This window comes from Sapajus apella, unplaced genomic scaffold, assembly GCF_009761245.1.
Source record: "Sapajus apella isolate SASKATOON/1434 unplaced genomic scaffold, GSC_monkey_1.0 scaffold2, whole genome shotgun sequence".
NCBI lineage: Eukaryota > Metazoa > Chordata > Mammalia > Primates > Cebidae > Sapajus > Sapajus apella.
In genome coordinates, this window is record NW_022436942.1 from 78,631,628 (window position 1) to 78,638,774 (window position 7,147).

A 7,147-nucleotide genomic window follows, 5' to 3' on the forward strand; every position below is an offset into this window, starting at 1 on the left:
ATGAAATGCTGATTCCATTTCTATGAAATATCTAAAATAGATAAATCTGTAGACACAGAAAGCAGGTTAGTGATTGCAGGGGGCAGGGATAAGGAATGAGGAGTAATTGCTTACTGGATACGATGTTAGAAGTTTGCCTTTAGGGTGATGAAAACGTTGTAAATATACTAAATGCAACTGAAATGCACTCTTTAAAATAGTTAACCTCATTAAAACAAAAATAATTATTATAAAATAAATACATGATCATTGTAAGAAAATATTTTTTCGAACAGCACAGAATGGTACTAAGTAACTTCTTTCCATGCTCTATTTCCACTGTTCAAAGAAATAAAGGATACTACAATTTATGATGCTTTTCCCCAGATTCATTCCATACACACAAATGTGCCCTATGTGTTTGTGTGTAGATATTTCCTTTTCCTTTTATGCAAATGGGATTATATTCCACTCAGTGTACTGCCTGTTTCTCTTGGCAATGTGTCAATTACCATTTCATATCAATACAGTTTTCTTAATGGCTTCATAATATGGGCTTCGCATACTCCCTCGTCTCTTCATCCTCAGACCTGAGGGCTCCACCGTTTCCCTCCAAGTTCTCAGTCCCAATGCCATCCTGCCTCGGACTTGCCAGTGACTTTGACCTCAATTGTTGCTGCTTCACGTGGCATTGTAAGGAGTCTCTAACACCCAGCAGGTGCCTGGCCCCATGGGCTTTATAAAAATGGCAGCTCCCTTCTTCCGCACCCTGTGCTAGGCTAGGGCCAGCTGGGGGTACCGCAGAATAATGCCCAAGGGTGTAGACTCCCGGTTTTACCAGCCGTATGACCTCAGGCAAGTGCCCTAACCTCTCTGAGCCTCAGTTTCCTCCGTTGCATTGAGGATATTCACAGTCCCATACAATGATGCTCACACAGCGCTGAGCCCAGGGCCCAGCTCCGAGCCGGTCGGTATCACGTGATCTCTCGGGAAGAAAAGTGGGCAGAGCCCTGGGTCGGTGGCCACCTGCTTTTGGGCAGGGTACTAATACGGGGTGCTGAGGCGGGAAGGTGAGGCCTAGCTGGGCGGCCCTGGGAACCCGGGAAGAAGGCGAGGCTGGAGTGGAAACGATTAGAATGAGAACAAACTGGCTCCTGAATAGAAGCTTTTATTCCTGCCGGAGAGGGCTTTGTTCCCCAAACACGTGACACACAAAAGCCTCTACTTGAATTCGGGAACCCTAATTGGTTCTCAGGTGGGGGAGGAGAGGGGTGTCCGGATTTAGGGATTCCTTAAAGGGACAATACTGTGGGGAGCTGAGCCCAGGGTTCCTCCCCATTGTCAGTGGGAGGGGGTGGCGTGGAGGGGAGGGGATAGGATGGGGGGAGGGGGAAGAGGTGGACCAGTGGGGGGTGGGGCAGCTGTTAAAAGAGGAGGGGGAGGAGAGAGGAGGGGAGAAGGGAAAAGGGAGAGAGGCAGGGAGAGACTCAGAGGCCTGCAGTCTCCTGGGCCAGTGCTTGAGAAATAGTAGGCATGGACGGAGAGAAAGAAGAAAGGAGGGAGGGGAGGAAGGAAGAAGTGGAGGGAAGAAAGGAAGGTAGGAAGGGAGAGAGGAAGGAAGAAGCGGGGAGGGAAGCAGGGGGGAAGGAAGAGAGGAAAGAGGGGAGGGAGGAGAGGAAGAAGGAAGGAGAGAAAGGTAGGAAAGGAGGTGAAAAGGGGAGGAAGGGGAAAGAAAGGAAGAAAGGCGGGAAAGAAAGAAAGAAGGGAGGAACAGAGGGAGGGAAGGGAGGAAGAAAAAGAGGAAGGAATAAAAGAAGGAAGGAAAGAAAGAAAAATGGGGCCTGGCACGGTGGCTCACGCCTGTAATCCCATCACTTAGGGAGGCCGAGGAGGGAGGATCACTTGAGGTCAGGAGTTCAAGACCAGTCTGGCCTACATGGTTAAAACCCGTCTCTACTAAAAATACAAAAATTAGCTGGATGTGGTGGTGCATGCCTGTAATCCCAGCTACTCAGAAAGCTGAGGCAACAGAATCGCTTGAACCCAGGAGGTGGAGGTTGCTGTGAGCTGAGATGGTGCCAGAGCAAGGCTCTTGTCTTTTTTTTTTTTTTTTTTTTTGAGCCAGAGTCTCACTCTGTCACCCAGGCTGGAGGGCAGCGGTATGATCTTGGCTCACTGCGACTGCCACCTCCCGATTCTCCTGCCTCAGCCTCCCGAGTAGGTGGGATTATAGGTGCCCACCACCACGCCCAGCTAATTTTTGAATTTTTAGTAGAGAATGGGTTTCACCATGTTGTCGAGGGTGGTCTCTATCTCTTGACCTCATGATCCGCCTGCCTTGGTTTCCCAAAGTTTGGATTACAGGCATGAGCCACCGTGCCTGGACAAATTATTTTTTTTTGATTAACAAAATTTTTGTTTGTAGAGATGAGGTCTCACCATGTTGCCCAGGCTGATCTTGCACTCCTGGATTTAAGCCGTCCTCCCACCTCAGCCTCCCAAAGTGTTCATATTAGAGGCGTTAGCCACCACACTCAGCCTTGAAATTTTTAATATATAATTTTGTTAAAGAGACAAGGTCTTGCTACATTGCTCAGGCTGATCTAAACTCCTGGCCTCAAATGATCTTCCCGCCTCAGTCTTCCAAAGTGCGAGGATTATTGGCCGGTTGAAGTGGCTGATACCTGTAATCCCAGCACTTTGGGAGGCCAAGGTGGGCAGATCACCTGAAGTCAGGAGTTCAAGACCTGCCTGGCCAACAGGGTGAAACCCCATCTCCACTAAAACATATATAAAAATTAGCCAGGTGTCGTGGCGCATGCCTGTAATCCCAGCTACTCAGGAGGCTGAGGCATGAGAATCACTTGAACAGGGGGCAGAGGTTTCAGTGAGCCGAGATTGCATCACTGCACTCCAGCCTGGGCAACAGAACGAGACAAACAAACAAACAAGTGCTGGGATTATATGCATGAGCCACTGCGCCACCGGGCCCCTTTAAACAGTTCAGAACTATCCGGTGTGGTGGCTCATGCCTGTAATCCCAGCACTTTGGGAGCCCAGATGGATCACGAGGTCAAGAGATTGAGACCGTCCTGGCCAACATGGTAAAACCCCATCTCTACTAAAAATACAGAAATTAGCTGGGCATGGTGGCATGTGCCTGTAGTCCCAGCTACTCGGGAGGCTGAGGCAGGAGAATCCCTTGAACCCAGGAGGTGGAGGCTGCAAGTGAGCTGAGATCACGCCACTGCACTCCAGCCTGGGCAACAGAGCAAGACTCCATCTCAAAAAAAAAAGAAAGTACAGAACCTACCTCACAAGAGTGTTAAGAAGATGGCAGAGAGAACGTAAGCACTGAGCGGGCACATGATGGGCACCGGGGAACATTAGCCATGCTAGTAGAAAGGCAGTGGATATTTCTACAGAAGAGAGAGGACTCCCGTTCCCTCAGCCCCAACTCTGTGTGGCAGATGCTCTCATATGGTATTTTAACCAATACTTTTAAATAACTTTTGAAGCAGGTTTTGATCATCCGCAATTACAGAAGAGAAAACAGCCTCAGAGAGGTTAAGAGACTTCCTCAAGATCACACAGCTAGTGAGCAGCAGAGCCAGAATTCTAACCCAGCTCTATCCTCGATCTCATCCCAAAGACTGTGTTCTGCCTACTCTAATCCAAGTACCCTCTTGGACTTCCAGTGCCAGGAGGCTGTGGGAAGGGGAAGGAAGGGCTTAGGACCCTGAGGGACCTGCAAGGCTGGGGCTGCCCCTGTACCCTCTGTTAGCATCGAAGCTGGAGCCTCATTATATGAATTGATAGAGTCCTGAGTTCCGGACCACGGGCTCTAGGCTTCAGTTACTTATTTGTTTTTGTGACAAATGCAGTGGCATGATCACAGTTTACTGGAGCCTCAGCCTGCCAAGTAGTTGGGACTACAGGCACACACCACCACACTTGGATAATTTATTTTATTTTATTTTTATTTTTTTAGACAGAGTCTTGCTCTGTCGCCCAGGATGGAGTGCAGTGGCGCAATCTTCCACCTCCACTTCCTGGGTTCAAGCGATTCTCATGCCTCAGCCTCCCAAGTAGATGGGAATTACAGGTGTGTGTCACCATCCTTGGCTAATGTTTGTGTTGTTGTTAGAGACAAGGTTTTGCCATGTTAGCCAGGCTGGTCTCGAACTCAGGTGATCCTCCCGCATTGGCCCCCCAAAGTGCTAGGATTATAGGCATGAGCCACTGCGCCTGGCCCCGTTACTTCTTTTAAAAGTTATATTTGAGCACCTATTCTGTGTCAAGCACTGGCATAAGCTGTGAACAGGCCACATGTATCCTTGTTGTGTGCTAATGGGGCTTTGGAGGATGGAAACAGGAGGCTGGTGAAACCCCTGCTCAGAGCAGCCTTTTTGCCCGGCCTGGGGTGAAGCACTATGGCATCAACCACACTTGCCAGGACTGAAGGTATTGTCGGCCCCTCTCCTGCTCCCAGCTCCAGCCAGGGCCCTGTGTATGGGGCCCTTTAAGTAGGCGGTGCCCTCCCTAATTAACCAGCTAAAGAAAGAGCTGGCTTGAAATGGGATTGTGCAGACCCAGCTTTGGGACCTGAGGACGCTGGATCAGGGATTGTTATGCTAATCGCCTGAGATCAGCAGTTCCTGTGCCCTTCAGATGGCAGGTAGTGAGGCTGGGCTCTGCCCAGCGGCTGTGGCTACAGGAGGCCAGGCTTTTCCTCTGGCTTCCGGCTTCCTCTGTTCCCCCCCCTCCCTGCCACACCCCGTCAGACTTGCCCTGCCTGTCCTCCCACCTGCCAGTTGGCTGGAAGGCTTGGCGTCTCCTAGAAAGGTCCAGGCCAGCTCCTCCCACCCTCCAAAGAGAAACCTGCTTGCCTTCAAGCTGGGCGCTAACTGGGGATGCAGAGGTAGGAAGAAGGTACCCAGCTCCTCCTCCTGTCTAACCCATTCTCATCTCCAGGCATGACAGCTTCATTGGTCCCTCCTGCCCCCTTGGGCTCTGAAAAGCACACTGGGTGTTGCCTTTGCCACTTACTAACTGTGCCATCTTAGGCAAGTGACTGCCTCTCAGAGCCTTAGTTTCCTAATCTGTAAAATAGGTTGATAATAACAGTAGCTACCTCAAAGGGTTGAAATGAGAATAGACTGAGAACAGGTATCTAACATAGCCAGTTCAATTGCTACTGCCAATCCAGCACTGGATAGTAGCTCCCCTCTACCCCATGTATAGCACCCACTATGTGTCAGCCCTGTGCTGTGCTGTATCCTTTTTTTTTTTTTTTTTTTTTTTTTGAGAAGGGGCCTCACAGGCCAGGAATGATGGCTCACACCTGGAATCCCAGCACTTTGGGAGGCCGAGGTGGGTGGATCACAAGGTCAGGAGTTCAAGACTAGCCTGGCCAATATGGTGAAACCCTGTCTCTACTGAAAAAAATACAAAAATTACCTGGGCGTGATAGCGGGCACCTGTATCCCCAGCTACTTGGGAGGCTGAGGCAGAAAAATTGCTTGAACCCAAGAGGCAGATGTTGCAGTAAGCCAAGATCGTGCCACTGCATTCCAACCTGGGCAACAGAGTGAGAGTCTGTCTCAAAAAAAAAAAAAAAAAAGCCTATAAAGCCTCTTCTTTGCCGGGCGGTGGCTCATGCCTGTAATCCCAACAGTTTGGGAGGCCAAGGCGGGCAGATCTCCTGAGGTTGGGAGTTTAAGACCAGCCTGACCAACATGGAGAAACCCCATCTTTACTAAAAATACAAAATTATTGGGAGGCCGAGGCGAGTGGATCACGAGGTCAAGAGATCGAGACCATCCTGGTCAACACGGTGAAACCCCGTCTCTACTAAAACTACAAAAAATTAGCTGGGGGTATGGTGACACATGCCTGTAATCCCAGCTACTCGGGAGGCTGAGGCAGGAGGATCGCTCGAACCTGGGAGGCAGAGGTTGCGGTGAGCCAAGATTGCACCATTGCACTCCAGCCTGGGCTACAAGGGCAAAACTCCATCTAAAAAAAAAAAGAAGGGTGTCTCACTATGTTGCCCAGGCTGATCTCGAACTCCTGAGCTCAGGCGACTCTTCCTGCCCCAGTCTCCGAGTAGCTGGGATTACAAGTGTGTGCCACCATGGCTGGCCCTTTTATAAGGTGTTACCCCATTTGGCCTTTCCAGTCACTCTATGAGATAATTAACATTATCATCCCCATTGCACAGATGAAGAAACCAAGGCCCAGAGGGATTGACCCACTTGCTCAGGATCTACCCTAAGCCAGTGTTCCCTTAACGTCTATTCTGCAGTTTGGTATGTGGCCATTGACAGTGCAAAAGGTGAGCTTGGTCAAAAGATGTTCCCAGAAACATGTGTCATCATTATATATTTAATGCGCAGGAGAAAAAAAAAAAATAAAGTAGCATTTTAAGCTCATGGTTCACAAATAGTATTGCTTAGGTTAAATATATTTAAGTTCATACAGTGACCACTGCAAGTATGGTCATAGCAGCTTTATTTATAACAGCAAAAACTGGAAACAAGTGAGACACCCATCAACAAGAGAATAGAGGAACAAACCGTGGAACAGCCATGTAACGGAATCCTCAGCCAACTGCGAAAGGCAGCAAACCACTGGTCAACCTACAATGGGGACAAATCACAGACATTTGTTTGCATGTTTGTTTTGTTTTGTTTTTGAGACAGAGTCTCTCTCTGTAGCCCAGGCTGGAGTGCGGTGGCGTGATCTCGGCTCACTGCAACCTCCGCCTCCCGGGTTCAAGTGATTCTCCCATCTCAACCTCCGGAGTAGCTGGGATTACAGGCACCTGCCACCACACCTGGCTAGTTTTTGTGTTTTTGTAGAGACGGGGTTTCCCCATATTGGCCAGGCTGGTGTCAAACTCCTGACCTCAGGTGATCCTGATCTGCCTGCCTGGGCCTCCCAAAGTGCTGGGATTACAGGGGTGAGCCACATGCCCATCCTCAGAAACAGTATTGAGCAAAAGAAGCTAGACTCAAGTGTACATATTATACTATAAGATTCCATTGATATGAAGTTCAAAAACAGCTAAAGCAAATCTATGGCTGCCAGTGGGGAGGTGGATACTGTCCAGGGACCCCAGGGAACCTTCTGGGGTGATGGGAATATGCTATATCTTTTTTTTTTT

At 49.3% G+C, this 7,147-nt stretch overlaps 1 long non-coding RNA gene across 2 annotated transcripts in view; it reads left to right on the plus strand.

Moving 5' to 3' along the window:
• The first annotated feature begins 4,544 nt into the window (after positions 1 to 4,544).
• LOC116525656 overlaps positions 4,545 to 7,147 on the plus strand; it is a 17,439-nt gene continuing 14,836 nt past the window's right edge. Inside the window, exons 1-2 of one of the 2 annotated variants that reach the window (XR_004257766.1) lie at positions 4,545 to 4,900; positions 6,203 to 6,316. This is a non-coding gene — a long non-coding RNA (uncharacterized LOC116525656). The remainder of the gene's footprint in view (positions 4,901 to 6,202; positions 6,317 to 7,147) is intronic. The other variant, XR_004257768.1, reaches the window with a different exon arrangement.